This window comes from Urocampus carinirostris, chromosome 14 (genome assembly GCF_059441175.1).
Source record: "Urocampus carinirostris isolate Australia breed hairy pipefish chromosome 14, RoL_Ucar_1.0, whole genome shotgun sequence".
In the NCBI taxonomy this organism is placed as follows: domain Eukaryota; kingdom Metazoa; phylum Chordata; class Actinopteri; order Syngnathiformes; family Syngnathidae; genus Urocampus; species Urocampus carinirostris.
The window spans coordinates 20,085,262-20,106,072 of record NC_142362.1 but is presented as its reverse complement, the minus strand read 5'-3'; the positions used below and the strand labels follow the sequence as shown (position 1 = coordinate 20,106,072).

The window sequence follows — 20,811 nt, the reverse complement described above, 5'->3', positions numbered from 1 at the left end:
CCAAATATGCTAACAAAAGACAAAAGAAACTAAATATGAATAAAATGATGACTCACAACACGTGGTAAGCTTTCTCCGGCAAAACTAACATAAAATGCGACAATGTCTTTTATTAGCATATTTAGTATTGGAGTAATCCAAAAGTAATTGAAAGTAATCCAGTTAAAGTAACCCTACCCAACCCTGGTCATGGTTGCCGATTCAGAGCACCTGTGAGTGCTCAGTTGGCGCCAACAGCCCTGAGAGCTGATTGGCTGATGAACTCTTTTTAAACCCCCAGCTTCTAAGAGTTCCCTGTCAGATCGTTATGCGAACCGTTGCTCCCAGCTCGGCAAGCTCTCACGTTCAGAGTCTGTTCCTGCCCTGTTTTTCTCTCCCTGATACCCGTTGCCGACCCGTTTCTGGACCTGACTCCCTAAGCCTGCACAAGATTTAATAATTTTATTCATATTTAGTTTCTTTTGTTTTGTCGGTTGAAAATAGTTTGTGTAATATAGTGTAACAATCTGTGAAGCCCTTTGAGACTCTTCGTGATTTAGGGCTATACAAATAAAAATGACTTGACTTGACTTGACTTTTATTAGCATATTTGGTATTGGAGTAATCCAAAAGTAATTGAAATTAATCAAGTTAAAGTAACCCTACCCAACCCTGATAAATACATGATAAAAATAACAATTATAGAAAAATATATCCTGCTAATCGAATGTTGGAGAAACTGGGGACAAGAGTGGCACCTAATCCACACATTCTCACTTGTTTTTAATTATTTTCTACATAATATCATTACATTTTTGTTTAGCAGGTCGAATTAAAATGTCTCTGTCTCTCTCTGTCTCTCTCTCTCTCTCTCTCTCTCTCTCTCTCCCTATATATATATATATATATATATATATATATATATATATATATATATAGTGAAGGGCAGCACAGGCGCGCAGTGGTTAGTGCGTGTGGGGCACAGTTCTGAGGTCGTGAGATCAAATCCCCTGTGTGGAGTTTGCATGTTCTCCCTGTGCTTGTGTGGGTTTCTGTCTTACTTAGTTTTAATTGGCCGGTCCAAATTGTCCCTGGGAGGGAATGAGCGAATGAGTTGTCTGTCCCTGTGCGCCCTGCGATTGGCTGGCAACCAGTTCAGGGTGTCTCCTGCCTACTGCCCGAAGATAGCTGGGATCGGCTCCAGCACCCCCGCGACCCTACTGAGGATAAGCGGTGCAGATAATGGATGGATGGATATATAGTGAATTTCACAGTTATACTATCCATTTATACTGTAAGACTATGGCTTTGGTCTTCTGCAACCAAAGGCATTGACGCTAAGCTCCCCCCACAAGGCAGCCCCACCAGGTGTGTACCGCCCCTAAAATGTGAGAAATTGACATACAGTAAATGTGTTCATTTATATTGCGGCTTAAATTACAAGGCCACTTGTACAAAGACCAATTTGAGTTTCGTTCTTAGATTTGAGCTTTTAAGATTGCTCTCTACAGTCTGGAATTTACTGTACCTGCTAACACCATATATACAGCATTATTTGGTTGTCTAGGCAGGCAAACAATTCAGTCGGATTGCTCCAGATATCCAATATTCCCTTTCCAATCCGATTACTGCCAGGATGGAAACAGTTAAGATTCTCTGCAGCGGAAAAACAATGGAATGGGTCAACCATAGTACTATACGTGCACTAAGCGTGTCAGAGTCCAATATTGTATGTTGACACACATGTAGATGAAAGGCGCCCTGACATCATCGGCATGTTGCTATCCCGTGCCTGCTAACGAGCACGTCGAGGGCACCTCGCAGCTAAAGAGTTGCACGTGTTGCAAAATCGAGGAGGTCATACATCACCCCACGCCATGCCACGGGCACTCTGAGGTCACAAATCCTCTCCACAATCATCCCGGTGGATCAAAAGGGAGTGACACACGAAATGATCCCCTCAACAATCACATGCTTCAGATCATCTTGATAAATAACCGTTTGGGAAAAATGACTCTAGTCACTTCTTGGCTAGCGCTCGCACGTCGGGCTGGAACAGAATCAACCATTGTGATGATGTGATGAAATCGTTACAAAACTTGTTTTACGAGAAAGATCTAAATTGCATTTGGATGGAAACAGTGTACAGCAAACCATGATTTATCCTTATGTTCCTGATGCGTTTGTTCTGTTTTTAATATTGGACACCTGCAAAGGAGATTGCATAGGATGCCATTTTGTTATTTTGACTATTATACCCCACTGTGACCATCCTTTTTGTCACTATCGGGCAATCAAGTTGCTCTTCTTTTCCCCACCTTTAGTGTGGAACTGCTTTTGTAACCCTAATTAAAAGAAAGGGCTTAATTTGTCTTTATTTGAGCTTTGGGCTCTCTTCCTGTTCTCCTTGCAACTTTAAAATCCATTGATGTCTTCTCTCCGTATTTTGAGATTCTACCAAACTTTAAACGCATTACAATTGTTAGGGAAAAAACTTTTTTATATTTTATAAATTTTGCGTTTACCAAATTGTTTTAATTAGTTATCTGACTCCATTAACCAAACACAAACTTTATTCTCCTAACAATGTGTGCTTTTTTTCTTGATATTAGGGAAAAAAAATGATAAGAGAGGCTTTTTCACACGGGGGGGGAGATTTATTTTCTTAAATGATTTCTTAAGTGAATTCCATTGAATTTAGCCAAATTATTATCAAATTAGTCTAATTAGTCTTGTCGAGCCCTCCCATCTTTTCGTCGCTGCTCCTGTCTGTCTTGTCTCTTCCGTGTTCCGTCCTTTTGACACGTCGGGGCATCGGCCACCCCCCATGGGGCGTGCTGACTCCTCCTGTGGGCTTGCTGACTCCTCCCCTGGGGCGGACCAGGTGCCAACGTCACCTCCTCCTCACCGGAAGACGCCGCCACGTCTAGAGGGCTCACAACAAGAAAGCTTATCAGCTCAAAGCAATGCCAAGCGTTTATCAAAATAAGGCCTAATTCCCTCGTCAGCGCCCCGCTATCAAAATCCCCCAGCCAAAACACTCTACACTTCGAACGGTGCGACCTTCAGCCTTCTGTGAAAAATCCCCACTGCATTCAACAACATTTAATTTGTATTATATTAAATCCCTTATAGTCAATTAAATGAAATAAAAAAATCCTTCACTTACAAAAATAACCAGTGGTAGGCGAAATTTGTAGATTAGAAAACTTTTTTCTTATACAATTATTAGTCCATGATTATTTTGAGAGAAACTGACAGAAATTGCTAGAGAAATTGTTTGGACGTTACATAAATTTGGCAAGCTATTTGATGTTGGTGTACAGTAGAACCCGGTATACGGCGACCCCACCTGAAAGGCTCTTCTTCCCCACTGTACGACTGTACAACATCAACAACAGAAAATTTTGTGTGCCTACAAAAAAAAGACAAAACTCAAACTTTGCGGTGTTCGTGTGTACAGACGCTGCCCTACTTACGAACAGGATAAGTTCCGAACGATCGTCCGTAAGTTGAATTTGTTTGTAAGTTGCTTCAGTGCTATATTTTGTATGGAATGTATGTTTAAGGTTTATATAGGTATGTTTAAAGAATATGCTTTGTAAAAATAAATACATTTAAGTTTAACTTACTTTTGGAAGATGAGCTTCAAGAGTTAGGCGACTTCCTCCTCCAGGGTAGAAAGTGGCCAAAAACAGCGATCCAACCATTTTCTCAACCGCATCAAGCTTTCCTATTCCACTTTTGTTTCAAAAGAAACGGCTAACCTCTTTTTTACACTTTACACAAACCATATTGAATGGATGCACGAGATATTAAAAATGTCAAAGTTCTTAGTGCGCTGGAGATACAGTATGTTTACACATGAACTAGGAAGAGGAAGCCAGATTTCTTCTTCGGGGTGGATGCTGGGTGACCTCTTACAGCGCCACACGACGGTAGCGGCAGAAAGAAGCACTACAGTAATGTCCTCTACTCAGAAAAAGGTGAACACTAAACAAAATCTAACTTACAACATCCCAAAAAATGTTCGTATCTACCATTTTTCGTAAGTCGAATGGCTGTAGGTAGGGGAGCGTCTGTATTAGGAATTACCTCTCTTAGATCCCTTCTGCTATTGATCCAAGTCATGTAAATGACGGTTTTCTGTTGGTTTGCATCACGGCATCAGGCAAACCTATTAAGGGGCCGGTCACACAGACATTTGCGGCTGAATCACGGCTAAAATGTTGCGGTTTTTTTTTGCCCGTGGTTGCCCGGGATGGAAAATGCGCAAAATTGGCCAACCCGCTGTTGATCTGTGGTATGGCCGGAAAAAAGACGCCGGCGACTGTTCCGCTTCCTCTCATCGCGTCATTTGCGCATCATTTCCGTGTTTAGACCACGTGTATAAAAACTGCCGAGCCGGTGTTGTGCCCAAATCCGAGTCCTACGCAACACACATAAACGCCCCACCCCCCCGCGTGACTTTTTCATCCACGTTTTAACAAACGCATTTTGTAGAATACGATCGCACTTTATTGTTTAAATAGACTTAGGATCTCCCAATTGTTATAATTAGCTCGATTTATAGTTTTAATAAGCGTTTTATATAGAATACGATCGGTTTCGTTGGAAGCGCAGCAGAATGCGCGTTCACGCGAGGGGGGGAGGATTTTATATACGGTGTGCATTACCGTTCGATTACGTTCACAACATAAACAAAGACGGAATGGTTTAAGTTGTATTACATTTCCAACAAATGCAAGACGAAGTGGTTTTGGTTATATATTCGCCATCACATTTCCTAAAAGTGAGATTAAACGAGGTAAATGTGGTTGTAATAGCGAGGGGAAGCTAATCTCGGAAACGGACTGTAGAAACACAGCCCCGTGAAGATCAAGATTTCAAGCTATGGCATCAATTTTATTATATTATCTTGATAAGGACTGTCAATAAATAAAAATGGATTGAGACGAGGTCACTACGCTGACTGGGGGGCGGGGGTGAGATTTAAGGGTTGTTGGGGTTTTGGGGTTTTTAAGGGTTATTGTTCTATCTTCGTTATTCATTATCCGTTATCGGTCAGTTCATAATACGCTACAACGCCTAGGAACCGGGACACTTAGGCCCAATCCCATTTCTCTCACTCGGCCCTGAGAACCCTCCAGTGAGGTCCCTCGATAGAGGAGTGCCCTCCGCGAGTGGAGTGCAAAGTAGAGATGGTTTGGACAAGACTTGCAAGGTTCCACCCCTGTCTAGGAGATGGCGGTAATATTAATTGGCTGTAGACCTTAGTGACGTAAAGGCCTACGTCACATGTAAACAACTCGAGTCTCAACCTGTAGTGTGTCAGTTGGAGAGTTCGTGCAACGTTAAAAACGCCCGCTACAGCTGTGTTATTACCGATTGCCTGAAAGCTCATCATCTTTTCCGTGTCTCCAATCAACGGAGGAGAAATGTGCTATACTGAAGACAGCTTCGGCGCTATGTAGTGCTGATTCATCTTTACAAGGTACGTACACTCATTAAAAAAAATGACCCGTTCGGTCAAATACAGTAAGAGTTAACATACAATGCACGTTCACATAATACCCTATGTTTGTGTAGACATAAATGGCAATCTACTTATTAGTATCTTAATGCCATTTTATGACATATAGTAGGGGTCTTGAATGTGTGACATGACGAAAAGTAAACAAACACAAGAACAGTCCACCTGACCCTTAAGCTGACATAATATCGTCACCAAACTTCCCTGTACGACCCAAAAACCTTAGTTCATAAGGAATTTAATTCAAAAGAGTTGTCATTGGATATAAAAAAGGTCATTTCAACATTTTTTCATGATGCTTACATCACAGTTAAAGCGGTCTTTTTCTTTTCTATGCCCACATTTATGTCTAAATTGTTATCTATTGTGTTCCAGAGTGGCTGTCCCATAAGCGTGGACAGGTTGGACAGGAATGTTCCCATCCTGTGCTTATGGTTGGATGTGGAGTCAGAACTCATTCAGGACTTAAGGTTGAGCAAGAAGGTTATGTGGGCCCTGCAGGAGCTGCTAAAGAGGGAACAGGGCCGTGGCTGGAGGTCCTGATCTACGTGTACTGGCTGGCCCACGCTCTGTCCTACCGTGTGGTGTCACGGGTCTTCAGGGTTCCCAGGTCCACCGTACAAAGAATTGTCCACAGTTAATATGGAATAAATTGCCCAAAAGCCATATTTTAGGCTCTTTAAGTCAGACCCACATTTGCGTTATGTGCTTTTCTGCATTACTATTCAATAAACATCTTCATTTTGAGTAACACCTTGGTGGTTTATTTCATAATGATGTGAGATACTGTATGTGAACTATGTGACTGTTGGACAGAAAACAACTACAAATCACTCCAGCTTAAATAATAGTTTACTTTCAGAAAAACAAACTCACATTGGGCCAAAATACATAATAGTAAATAAATAATGTGTCACAAATTTTAACAAAAATATACCAATACTTCCATGAAGCTGGAAAACACAAACTGGAACTTCATTGAGTTCTTAATAAAAAAAACAATATTTTCCTTTTATAAAACAAAGGGAAACATTGCAGAGATGTCACTGTTCTGGAAATTTGTCCACGAGCTTCCCAAAAAGGACGGGAACCGCTCAGTTTTGGCCACAGTTTCTTCGAGCCTTTTCCTCACTCCGGCAGACTCCACTTTCAAAAAGTCAAGGAGTGTATCGTGCTTCCTTTTTTTTCTGGGTGATTTGGGGTTTGGCGCCGGATTAGAAGGTGCCAACGACGTGCCCGGTGGTGTGGATGGCGTGGTAGCTGTGATGGTGACCAGCTCTTCCACGGGACGTTCTATAGTGGCCTTTAGGTTGGGTGGAAAAAACAAGAATTACTTAATGCTGATGTATTGTACAAAAACAACTGTGTATAGGATGCTCAACAAGTTGATGTGAGACAGGAAATTATAGGATGTGTTCTGGATAATTATTTGATAGTGAATAGATACACAAAATTGACATGTTATTCTTATGGCTGTATGAGCCTTCTATTGGCCAGCATCACATATGCTTTAGAATTGTCTCCACATTTGGACAACATTTTGAGAAGGTAATTAGTTTACTTAATATGTGTTTACAGAGAAGGCAGTGGACTATGTGATAGTAGTTTGTTTCAACTGTATTTCCACGTGAAATTCGGAGACATTACTCATAATGCATGATGAAAACTAATGCATTCTGATCTCATATGAAAGAATCATATTGTAAATAAAACACGACACCCGAAATTGTGTGCAGTAAACAAGCGCTTATGTCCAGAACGGTATTCTGACTATGCTCCTTTAGCGACTGGCCATGTACAGTAGATGTAAAAGCACGACTAGTTTAAGATAAAAACAGGGATGGGCTGAACCGTGATTTTCTGCACAGTTATCCTACTTTACAGTTTGTAGCGTGAAGATTTTATTTTTGCCAGCTCCCTTGGTAGATTAGTGCACTTCGTAAAGTAGCGATTTTGCAATGTTCGTGTTTTAACGCGAAAATACGATTTTCTATTGCATTTACGTCTAACTAAGATATCTCAATACATTTTGTTGCAAATACATGCGTGGTTGTGGAAAACTACTTACATTTGTGCGGTTCCTTCTCGGGCATGTTTGTTGATATTGAGAATTCGTAAAGCCTTCTGGGTAGTCACTTCGCTGCCAAGTGAGGTCGAGAGCCCCCTCGGTCTTGAAGTGGTTACGACATGGTTTGAGGGCACTTCTGCCTCGGTCTTGAGAGTATCGGGACACACCCCATTTTCACGTGAACGCGCAAACCGAGTGACTAGGGCACATAGCGAGTGAAAGTGCGAAGAATGGGACGCAGCCTTACTCTCAGCCAAAAGGCCAAGCTAAGTTCCTAGCCCTAAAACCTTGCTGCGATCATTGCAAATGCACCGTTCCCGGAGGTACTGCAATACCGGGCCGATGCGTGGAGTGGACAGAGCAAGCTCTTATTCCATCTCCGGATTGCAAAAATCAAAGATCATGGCAAATGGCCAAACGGCCAAACGGCCAAGCTAAGGACCTAGCACAAGGCCAAGATAAGGACTTAATATCAAAGCCTTGCTGATCTATCTTCTTTATTCATTATCGATCAGATCACAATACGCTACAAAGCTTAGGAGCCGAAATTCTTACTCTCAGCCAAAAGGCAAAGTTAAGGTCCTAGCAATAAAGCGTTGCTGCGATCATTGCGAATGCACCGAAAGATTTATTCAAAATGAAGAGAAACTATGCTGACGGGGATCCATGTTCACCCCTTTGACGTCACCCTCGGCATTCGCGCTGTTTATACGCGGAGAAAGGCGTTTGAGTGTCACACGCTTAACACGCTAATTTCACGTAATAACACCGCGATACAGGCGCAGAACATGCTATTACCATGCTCCACCCACGATTACCCGCTGAAATTTCCCGTCCTACCCATGTGTAACCACGCCCTGGCCGCGGCCAGAGCACGTCGTTCCGCGTCATTTCCGCGTCATTTCCTCGTGTTGACCACGTGTGCGGCACGCGGTTTAAACACGTGCTCAAACTTTTGAGCTGCTCAAAAGTTTTGAACGCGGCCAACCACGTGAAAATTTGCGACCGCGAGTAAAGCACAGCTCTATCTCGTCTATATGGCGGTCTCTAAACGTCCAACAGCGCCCAACGGCATCTGCTTCACGGCCAGAAACTTCTGGCCGCGGATCAGCCTCAATACGCTCGTGAAAGGCTGTGTACCCGCGCTCTGAAGAATTGAGCAGGGCAAAATTTATTTGCGCTGCCACCCGCGCACGAATTTCCGAACTCGTGTCGAGCACCGCTGTATTTCGTCTGAATGGCGAACTCAATGCGTCCTATAGCGTCCGCCTCAATGGCAGAAATTTCTGGCCGTGAATCAGCCGCAAATGTCTGTGTGACCGGCCCCTAAGATTGGCTAGACAACCTCTTACAATGCCTTTCTTTTTCTTCATGTTCGAAATCTTGTGTGCTTCGTAAGATCCTAATGGGTTGATGACACAAAACTGTATTTTTGTACTGTATTTACTCGCTATGTGTCCCAAGACTTGCAGTGATGCTAACAGGAAAAGCAAAAACATGGTGAACAGCGACTGTGTCTATAATTAAAAATAATGAGGTAATTCGAGAAAGAATCTTTTTGGGACATGACATTTGTAGCAAGTTGAAAGTTCAAAATTGAGTTTTGTTTTTTATCTCCCATCCTCATCTTCCGCTTCTGCATCCACCCACTTACTCCACTGTACCAGCTTAAGTCACGTCACACAAAAGGTAAATAAAATGTCCCTTTTATTTGTTTATATTCAAAATCATTATACACAAAAATGTAAGAATATTACTAAAAAGTAGAGTCGGACTTGAGAGTGTCATGATTAGCATCACCTGTGCCCGCTCATTAGGCGCCAGCCGCTGCGGGCTACCTGATTGGTTCCCTGTACCTTTTTAAGCTCAGTCCTTTCACTTTCCGGTTGTCAGGCTTTCAGCGAACCTCTGTTGTTAGAAGGCAAGCATTTTGACCCTGACTCCCGCCTGTCCTGTTTTTGCACCCGTTTTTCCACCCGTCCGTTCCTGATCTTCCCGTTTGTCTCCGGCGCCGACCTGTTTTTGATCCTGACCACGTTTGCTCTCCCGTCCCGGCTTACGACTCGTTTTTCATCCCGACCATGTTTTTGCTCTCCTGTCCCGGCTATCGACTTGTTTTTCGGTCCTTGACACCGCCATCTCCCGCTCCGGAAGATCCACTTCCGTATTCAGATCACGATCCGATTGCGTGAGCAGCTTGCTTCCCGCGTCCAGCGAGCACAGAATCGCAGGCGCTACCCTTCCTCTTTCTATCAATAAACTTGTGGTTAACGCTACGCATTTGGGTCCTGATTCAGTTCTGGTCGTGACAGAGGGGGTGATTGAATATTTTAATATGGCAGTAGGTGACTAAATATCAGGTATATTTTTCCTATCAGGCTGAAAATGTGATGTCATGTTAGGCTGTTATCAGTCTGCATCTTATACCCCAACACCGAAGAGGACATTTTCTTTGGATTTAGTGATTTTGAGTTAAACTAGTAGTTTGATAAGCATTTTCTTTATCTGAATAATTAATTGAGTAAAAGTAATTGAATGCTGTGTAGATCTTACACAAAGGAGAAAAAAAACGGCGAGAGAGAGAGAAGCCCGACCGATTCTACAGGTACCTGAATTTTAATTAATACACTAGAAATGAAATGGTCTGCATTTTCAAGTCAATGACTTCCCAAAGCGCTTTACAGTGTGCTTCACATTTCCCAATAGCGGCCATTAAGCCATGTAAGGCGCTAACCAGCTTATTGGGGGCATTAAGGGTTCAGTGTCTTACCCAAGGACACTTCGGCAAGTAACGCGGAGGAGCCGGGATTCGAACCTGCGATCTCATGATCTCAGACGAGCGCTCTACCTCCTGAGCTACTGCCCTAGATAAATAAATTAGTTCCCTTTTTTGGCTGTTTAAGCCTGCAGCTTGAAATCTGTTGCTACTTGTAAAAGTTTCGTCCTTAAACTTGTGCATGCGGCTTTTAATCAGGTGTGCTTTGTCGTCCAGAATTTACGGTTTTCTAATTCAAATTCTGCAGCACGGCGGCGCGGTGGTTATCGCGTGTGCGGCACAGTTCTGAGGTCTTGGGTTCAAATCAAGCTACCAACCTTCATGTGCGGAGTTTGCATGTTCTCCCTGTGTTTGCGTGGGTTTCCTACCACATTCCAAAAACATGCATGTCGGGTTAATTGGCCGGTCAAAATTGTCCCTAGGTGTGAATGAGCGAGCGAATTGTCTGTCATGTGTGCCCTGTGACTGGCTGGCAACCAGTTCAGGGTATCCCCTGCCCACTGCCCAGAGATGGCTGGAACTGGCTCCAGCACCCCCGCGACCATACTGAGGATAAGCGGTGCAGATGATGGATGGATGGGTGGATAATTCAAATTCTAACCACGCAAATGAGTGTAGGACAAGTCAACCGCGTTAGAGCGAGGTTTGACGTAACCCCATCACAAAATATTTTGCCCGCTGCGTTTGGACAACACGCCACGTGCTTCACCTTGATCTAATTATACACATTCGCACCTGGAAGTAAAAATGCCATAAAAACACCGAGCACAGCAGTTTTTCTTCAGCATCTGGAGGTTAATGACGTCCCAACAAAACTTCCCAGCAGGTTCTTATAAAATAGTTATGGTGCACTTACTTCAGCATGCCTATGCAAGGAGATCTTGTTTCTTTAGTGCCATGCCAGGATGCATCAACATCGTCGTCATCGTGAACGGAATCGAGGACAAAAACTCATCGAGACACTTTTTTCAATGTCAACACTGAACACCAAGGTTGACATATATAACCTTGATAGACTCTGGGCCGTAGTCCCAGATATACCTCAAATAAAAGGAGGTTTTATTGTTGGGCCAATTTAAGGTTATCTTTCAATCATGCAAACCTGGTGCGGTTTTGTGCCAAAAACAGGTGTTGAAAAAAATAACCACAGAGACTCTAAATCAAGGGTGGCGAACACGCATGCGGCTCTTGGCCAATAGGAATGCGGCTCTTTGCCTCATCATATTTTCTATATACTGTGGCTGGTTACCTTGGTTCATGTTTAGTTTTTTCTGTTTGTATTGAGGGTGGACACTTTCTTTGAAATCAACACAAGAACAATACTGTATTGTAAGGAGAGGAGTGTGTTATGGGAATTAATATGTTTTTAATTGTGTGTGTTTGTGTGTGTCTGTCTGTCACGGCAGGTCAGTGCGTGGTGTGGCTCTTTGACTCTCACAGTTAAACATTTCGGCTCTTTGTGTCAAACTTGTTCGCCACCCCTGCTCTAAATGACCAAACCGTACAGTTTTTCTTATCATGTTTTTACTGATTATGTCGTGCATACCAAGCAAGCTACAAAAATATATTTTCTTGGTTTTATAACCAAAAACCTTTGCCTTGGTAAATCCTCGAAACAGACTTAAAATCTGGAATGGCATCCCAAATGTGAGTATTCAAAAGATTTTTGACTTCTCTGGGCACCTCTTACCCCCAGCATTCCCCCCTGGCATCCACACGCTACCCCACTGCACCAGTTCAAGTTGCGTCAAACCTAGGGTAAATCATAACTCATTTTGTTCTTTACTTATATTTTTATTTAGAATACTATTCCATCATAGACACATGCATTACACATGTAGTTCGTATTTTCATGTTTATATCTGGGGTAACTGGGGTTCAGAGCTTCCTAGCATAGGTTTATACACCCCTCTATTCTGTACAGCTATTTCACATTGTGATTCTCATCTCAGAACGGTTTCATGTCATATCCCGGGGCTCAACTGTAAAGAGAGCCTTTCGTTGTATGTTGCACATAGAACTGGATTTCACCCCAACAAAGCAGAGAGAAGTATCAAGGGTTAACAGATACACTGAATACGTTGCGGTCCATTTGCTTTTTCGACAGCTTTACAAGATAAGACAACGCTAAATCTATCAGGGTGAGGAGTCGTTCTTGGAAGCGACGTGTTAAAACACGCCGGAATGCAATCTTTTCTCCTGGTTATAATAGCGAACCTAGATTGGGAGGGGAATTCAAGGCCAGGGTTTTCTACCTAACTGCTTTTTACGGGACTTGAAGACCGGGAAAGAAAGTTGAAAAAAGAGGAGGTGACTGAAAAGGTGACATCATGTTCATGTTCAGTTTAACTGAGCAGTGAGCGGAAGGGGGCAGTTACAAGTCTCACCAAATAGCTCTGTGGGAAGGATAGTGATTCAGATTCATTTAGAATGTAAACGTTCATCTCCAGTTCTGGGCTGGTGTAGTCATCTTAGGGGCAATGAAGCAGAATGGCAATACTTTCCGGGTAGAAATCGATCGACCTGCTAAAAGCTATTTTATTATCATAGAAAAACGACCCCGGACTCTCAAAATGCTAATATAATATAATATAATATAATATACATGTGAATGAGCGAGTTGTATGTCTCTGTGTGCCCTGCAACTGGATTCCAACTGGTTGAGGGTGTCCCCTGCCCACTGCCTCGAGGTCAACTGGGATGGGCACCAGCACCCCCGCAATTGCATTGACTATACCTAACCACATAGGTGTTTAGATCATCTCTATTGTGTTTGTCACGTAAGGTTTGGTTTGGTTCTTGTTTGGGCACTTTGTTAGCTGATTTTATATCACTTGGTTTTTTTTTTGTTTTGTTTGTATGTTGTAAGTTTTGGCCCCAAAGCACCCTCTGTGGCTTCTGTCCCGTTTATTCTGTGAAAAACACTCTCTCGGTTGGTTCTGTTTCTAGTTTTGGCAGTGAAGGACCCTTATTAGCTTCTGTCCCTGTTCCAGCGGAGAAAGCTCCTCAGCAGCTTCTGTACCAGGTTCAATTGGCGAAGGACCCTTGGCCAATTTGTCCCTGGCATTAACAGCAAAAGCTTATATTTTGTTTCGGTGTTGAAGGACCCTCCGCCGCCTCCGTCATTGGTTTTGGCGGCAAAAGACCCGTGGCTGTTTCTATCCCTGGTTTCGGTGGAAATGACACTTGGTCGCTTCTGTCCGCAGTTTTCACCGTAAATAACGCTCAGCAAATTATGACCCTAGATTTGGTGGTGAAGGACCCTTTGAACCTTTTTCCCTGACCCTCGACTGCTTCTGCTCTCAGTTTCAGCGGAAAAAGATCCTCGGCCAACCACACCTTCATTTTTGGATTGTCTAGTATCTTGCTCTTTGATGTCTGGATAATGCACACAATTTCCCAACTGTAGGGCGCTAACCCGCAGGTGAGTGGCTGGAGGGCACTCACCTCTGCCTAGTCTATCTCCTTGCCTGATATTCCAGCTCTTTTTTTATTGAATATATTGAATAGCAGAGGCTATTTTGTCACTGTCATTGTGACGACAGTGATTTTTCTTGTTTGAACATGTTGTTAGTTGATTTAAGACAACTCGTTTGTGACTTGGTCCTGGGTTTTGTTAGAAAACAGCATATCTTTTTAAGGAAACCTGCCTTTGTTCCTGCTTTCTAGCATATTGCTCCACCCTTAAACTGTGACACTGAGTTTTTGTAGCCTTGTTGCACTGTTGGCATCATCAAATCCCAAAGCAATTGTATTTTTGCAAGTCATAGCGTTAACATTGTAAGCAAAGAAGTCAATCCAGGTGAACAGAGGACAACATGGCTGGCTTAACATTCATTGTCAGTGTCCATGAAAGGCACTCACAATATGGACGGGAAGATGTTTTGATGGCTTGGAGGTGTGACATTCTTTGACGAGGATTAGTCTTGACAGTATCTCGCTGCACAAACAGAAAGCTCTGCTCGGTTGCCCAGGTGGAGGGATTGACATTTTCATGCAGTGTTTTGCCTTTGTCCATCTAGTAGAGGGCAAAAGCTCCTAAAATCAGAAGCTAAAGAATAGAATATTTCACCTCACCAAACAAGCACAGAGGACTGTTAAAAATTATGTTGACAATGTATGTTTTTATTCTTATTTTTGTACAATGTTTCTGCTAACGTCATTGCACCTCACAAGACACGACAGGCAGAGGAACCTGATTGGTTGACATAATTGAAATGAACTCAGGTGGACACAAAACCTGATGAAACTGATCTGAGGAAACTATGTAATGCATCAAAGATGCGTAAAGAATTGCCCTTCCCCCTATCCGGAGCTATCCAGACAGAAGAGCAGCTTCAGCAACAGACTGCTGTCACTGTCTTGTACCACGGACAGACTGAAGAGATCTTTTCTTCCTCATGCCATGAGGCTCTTTAACTCCACCCGGCAGAGTAAAGGTCCACATTAAACCACACCCCCTACATTGCATATTACCGAATTTTATTGCAATATGTATTCTGTGTAGCACTATCTAGATACTCTATATAACACGCTACAGTGGGTATTAGCACGTCACATTGGGTATTTGTATATTGTATTCTTTTTGCTTTATTATTGCATTGTTCTCAGTGCAGGGATGCTGCTGGAAATGTGAATTTCCCTGCGGAGATGAATAAAGTATCTATCTATCTATCTATCTATCTATCCGGTCACCTCTGCATTTCTCTACTACGGTTTCGCTATTAAGCCTAAGACGCGAACAAGTCGAAGAATCATTGACAATATGTATTGCACTGTTAAAGAGGTGTATGGGGCTCCCCTTATAACCCACCTGGATGGATCCAATCAACTCCGTTTTTCTCTGACCCCCAAATATACCCCTCTTCGGAGAAAAACAAAGCCTGTCACGCGAGCAAGTCTAAGAATCATTGACAATATGTATAGCACTCTCAGAGAGGTGTATAAAGCTGCACGCTTCCCCCAACCTGGATGGATCCAATCACTTCTATCTTGCTCTGACCACAAAAAAATACACCACTCTGGAGAAAAATAAAGTCTTTAACAAGAACAGTTCTAAGAATGGATGACTACTGTAAATTCCGGACTATAAGCCGCTACTTTTTTCCCAAACTTTCAACCCTGCGGCTTATTCAGTGATGCGGCCAATTTATGTAATTTTTCTAACGGCCGCCAGCGGCGCTCGAGTACAAAAGGTAAGATTTAGACTGCAACTTCTTACCTTGTGCACAAATTAAATTAGCGTAGACATGTCCTCATCATACAAATTGCAAAAAGAAAGGCACATGACGTTACTTTCAAGCTAAACACAATCGAACAGTCCGATAAAGAAGGAAACAGAGCTACCGCACGTAAACTTTACTTTGGGAGCGTGCTGCTAGCGTGTATTAGAATAAGGGAGCGTGGGACGAGGTCTACATGACAAAGTTTCTTTCCCATACTGAAGAAGGATGACGTCAGTACTAAGGAGTCCAGTGAGGACGGTTTACCGTGCTTAGTGCAAGTTCGATTTGTTTTTTTTAACAGCGCTGTTGACTGTGTTGCGAGTGTGTTTCTAGTAGCGTTTTGCTACCCTTCACACACACGGTTTGGGATGAAAGTTATAATATTATTATTAAAGCTTTGAAAACTCTCTCGGTGTACCGTCTTTCTTTGTAAATATGTGTAACCATGTATAATATGTATTTGCAACTGTATATTTTTGTAATGTATTTATTTTAGAAACTTATTCTGATGTTTTGCACAAGCAAATGAGAAAGAAGGGGCGGGGCAAACGCGGGCTGACGGGAAGTGGAGTAAAGGTGAGACCTGTTTGTGGACACGGCCGACAATAGTGGATATATATTTTTCCCATCCTTACCTTTGGAAATATACACTTTTTTCCTTGGATCACTTTCAACGGGTACCTGGACTCTGCAGGTCTGCATTAAATGTTAAGTACCGGTATCGTTTTCCGTTCATTTTGCCGGCTGTGTTTTTTGGACTGTATTGGGTATGGGTTGTGATTTTTGGACTGTGGACTTTAATGAAGGCAGTGGCAGTATCGTAGCCCATGAGGTTTAGGTTAGCACTGCTCGTTCTATGCGTTTATACTGTCATTGGCGTCGGTTTTAAGAGTATTGTTAATTATTAATTTTACAATTCTAACCATTTTAACATAGTTAGAAGTAAAGCAGCCGAGTCCTGCCATGGCCGGGCATTATACCGGCGGGCGGAGACGTAACTGCGTGAGATTCTTGCTCAAAGATGTTGTGGCAATTTCGGAGGGAATGTCAAGGATGGATTTTATTAAGAAGTTTGTTGAAAAGATTCTGAAGTTTAAAAAGGAGGAGGTACATGCTGTCATAAAAATGACTTCTGGCAAAGGCTTTGATGTGAGTTTTGAAACGGCAGCTCTTTATCAAGAGTTTTGGAATCGCTTTGAGGGAGTGAGGTCCCAGTTTTCTGGATTTACAGTGGAGAAGCTGACTGATAATGCTAACAAGATTGTCATTGTTAGAATGTTTAGTGAAATAATCAGTGCTGATGACGTCTGTTATTGGTTGAGTAGATACTGCTCAGTAAAAGGCCAGGCTATGAAGGTGAGGTGTGAGAAAGGCTATTGGACTGGTGCCTGGAGGGTACCAGTCCAACTACGGCAAGATCCTCAGGGCTTTCAGGGACTGAAACAAATCCCGTCGACTATATTCGTGGGGGAAAACCGTGGCTTTATCCACTATCAAGGGCAACCGAAACTCTGTCGCAAATGTGGTGAGCATGGGCATCTGGCTGAGGTATGTGATCGAATTTTTTTGTGGAAAGTGCAGAACAATTGGACATTCCTTTGAGGAATGTATCAATAGCAGAAAATGCAATCTCTGTGGAGAAACGAATCACCTCTTTAGAAACTGCCCGAATTCGTTTGCTAACAAATTGAAAGCTAGGAAGGCAGTTAACAAAGACAACAAAGACAATGAAATGATGTCAGACAACATAGATAATGAAATGAATAAATGTCACAAAGACAATGAAATGAATAAAGATAACAAAGACAATGAAATTAATAAAGTCATGGAAATACAAAATGAAAATGAACAAGAAATTAATGAAGTTATAGAAATACCCAATGAAGATGAACAGGAAATGAATAAAGTTATGGAAATACCCAATGAAATTGATCAAGAAATGCACAAAGAAATTGGACAAGACAAACAAATTGAAAAAACAGATGTACCTACCAAAACCCCTGGAGGAGAGACCAGAGAATCAAAATTGAAACAGGAAGAACCTGGAATTTCTAATTCGATTTCTCATAAAATACCTGAATTTGGACATGACAAACGAATAGAAAAAGCAACTGTCACTCCGAAAACACATATTAATCAGGAAGGGCCTGGAAGAGAGTCCAAATTAGCAAATTTGTTTGCTACGCCATTGCCGGGATTTGGAGAAGACAAACAAATCGAAAAGGCGAATGACTCTCCAAAAACCCATACGGGCACTGGAAAGAGGGGTAAAAGTAAGACAAAATTGGGAGTGGTGAAAAAACCAGAAACAAAGATAAGAGATTTAGAAGAAAGCCGATTGCCGGTGAATAAGCCCACAAGGGAACTGTATGAAGTTGAGACGGAGGAAGTCGGGGAGGGAAAAAATCTGACCCTTTGTGGGCAGGGAAGTAAGAGACCCCTTGATAGGTCCTCTGGCTCACCCCCTAACCCAGAAAAAAGGGGAAGACCTGGAATCACAGACAGAGAGTCAGAGGGTCCCAGAGTTTTCCCCGGTGAGTCTCAAAATGAGGTACTACTCTTAAGTGATGTGTCTGACACAGGTGACACTCTCGATGATCTCGATGATCACCAAAGAATGGACTCAGATCCCCCGGAACTAGTTTAAATACTTTAACAACAATTATGAACATTACATTCTCTACTATCAATGTGAGAAGTGTGAGATCAAAGGTTAAGGCTCACAGTGTTTTATCATTCTTAAAAACTATCAGAACAGATGTGTTTTTACTACAGGAATGCTGCATCCCCTTTCTAAAAAATTATAAACAGTGGGAAGAGATTTGGCCATATCCGTCATTATGGAGTGGCTCGAATGAAAACCGTAACGATGGGGTAGCCATTTTAATAAACAACCCTCAACTCATCATAAAGGGGAGTACTGTGATGAGAGACGGACGCGCAATCTTAGCAAGACTTTCTTATATAGGGAATGATTTTAACCTCATTAACATATACGGCCATGCCGACAGACAACTCAGGTACGAACTTTTAGAGGACACCCAGTCGCATATGCTAGGCCATCAACCACTAATCGTGGGAGGAGATTTTAATTGCATCCTAAGTAGGAAGGATAGAAAGAGGAACGATGAGGAGTTTAAAGTAGATAAAACATCAACTTTATTACAAGACATGTGCCGGACATTTAAACTGGTGGACTGTTTCAAATCCATACATCCAGGAGAGGAGGGCTTCACCTGGTTCAGTAGTGACAATGCCAGAGCCTCTCGAATAGACTACATATTTACGAGGGGTTTAGCACAGAGTGATGCAAGATTAATTCCAGTTTTTTTTTCGGATCACTTGCTACTGTCCTGCTCTTTCTCATTTCCTTCAGGTATGACTGTTGGGAAGGGTTTGTGGAAGTTAAACTGCTCCCTGCTGGAGGATGAGGCTCTAGCCGCACAATACAGGGAGCTGTATAAAGACTGGCAGACCCTTCAAGACTCGTATGATTCACGAGCACAATGGTGGGAAATGACAAAGAAACGAACACAGACCTTTTTTAAAAATGCAGGGAAAAACAAGAAACTTGTCGGGACTACAAAGAAGACTCCAACGCTATTTCATCCTAACAGAAAAGGGGATGGACTTTAATGATGAAATCAAAGAGACCAAACAAGAACTAAACGCTTTGGCGGAAATAAAGAGCAAAGGCATCATAATAAGAAGCAGAGAAAGAGAAAAAGAAGAAGGGGAAAAATGTACACGCTATTTTTAAAAAAAAATTATGGGCAAAAATGAGGGGCTTTTTAAACTTCAAAACGAAAACGGGCAAATAACAAAGGAAAGTAGTGAAATAACCAGATTGGTCGAAGACTACTACAAAAAATTATTTGAAAAGAAAGAAACATATGAGAATAAAATGGGGCATGTATTAGATCATATTTCAAGATCAGTGCGTCAAGACCCCTTTTTAACATCGGACTTTACGCAAGACCAACTGAATGATTGCATAAAGACTATGAAAAAAGGCAAATCACCCGGGGAGGACGGACTCAACCTCGAATTTTACCGGACTTTTTGGGATATTTTAGCACCAGATCTGTTAACTGTTTTTAACGAATTTTCCAGTCGAGACCATATGCCAGACAGTTTCAGAATAGGGATAGTTACTCTATTGCACAAAAAAGGAGACAAAATTGACTTAAAAAACTGGCGACCCATAACGCTTTTAAACGTGGACTGTAAAATTTTCAGCAAGCTTCTAGCAACACGAATGTCTGTTGTCTTGGGAGACTTGGTTGATCCAGACCAAACCTGTGCCATTGTGGGAAGGAAGATCAGCGACAGTCTCATGCTGATCCGTGACACCATTTGTTATGCAAGAGACAGAAACATGCGACTAGCGGTCCTAAACCTAGACTTTGAAAAAGCCTTTGATCGAGTCTCGCACCAATACCTCTTCAGGGTATTGCAAAAATGTGGTTTTCCCCAAAAATACATCAAGTGTGTAGGACTGCTATACCGAGACATCTACAGCAAATTCATGATTAACGGGAATTTATCGGAAGCAATCGAGATCAACTGCGGTGTACGTCAAGGTTGCCCTATGTCTCCCCTTCTCTATGTTCTTTGCATTGAACCTTTGGCACAAATGTTAAGAAAAGATAGATTTGTCGAAGGCATCAATATCCCAGGAAGTGGGGGACAAATTACCAAGTGTGTTTTGTACATGGATGATTTTAATATTTTATGTACTGACCGCGCATCTGTTGGAAGAGCCCTTGACTTGACTGACCTGTTTGGGAGGGCGTCTGGGTCAAGGCTAAATAGAGAAAAATCACAAGTGAAGTTTTATGGAATGTGGAAAGAGACAGAAAAGGCAGGACTCCCGCTGACGGTGTTAAAGACAGACCAGAAAATCCTAGAGATAAAATTCAATTCGGATGGAGGAGGCGAGACCAACTGGGATGACGTGACAAGGAAAGTTAAGCAAAAACTTGTTTTTTGGTCGCTAAGAAAACTGACAATAGAGGGGAAGGTCCCAATCATCAAAGCGATCATCCTCCCAATGCTTTTGTCAATCAGTTTAATTTTTATGCCTAAAAGAAACGTGCTGTTACAACTGGACCGAGCCATCTTTCGCTTTGTCTGGGGCTCAAAGTGGGAAAGGATAAAAAGAGATACAATGAAAAAGAAAAAGGAAAAAGGGGGGAAAGGAGTGCCTGACCTCCAGCTTTTCCTGGGA

The 20,811-nt window shown here is 42.3% G+C and overlaps 1 pseudogene; it reads right to left on the bottom strand.

The window, feature by feature from the left end:
* Positions 1 to 7,881: 7,881 nt before the first annotated feature.
* On the bottom strand, positions 7,882 to 8,018 carry LOC148352922 (U2 spliceosomal RNA; annotated as a pseudogene).
* Between the last annotated feature and the right edge of the window lie 12,793 nt (positions 8,019 to 20,811).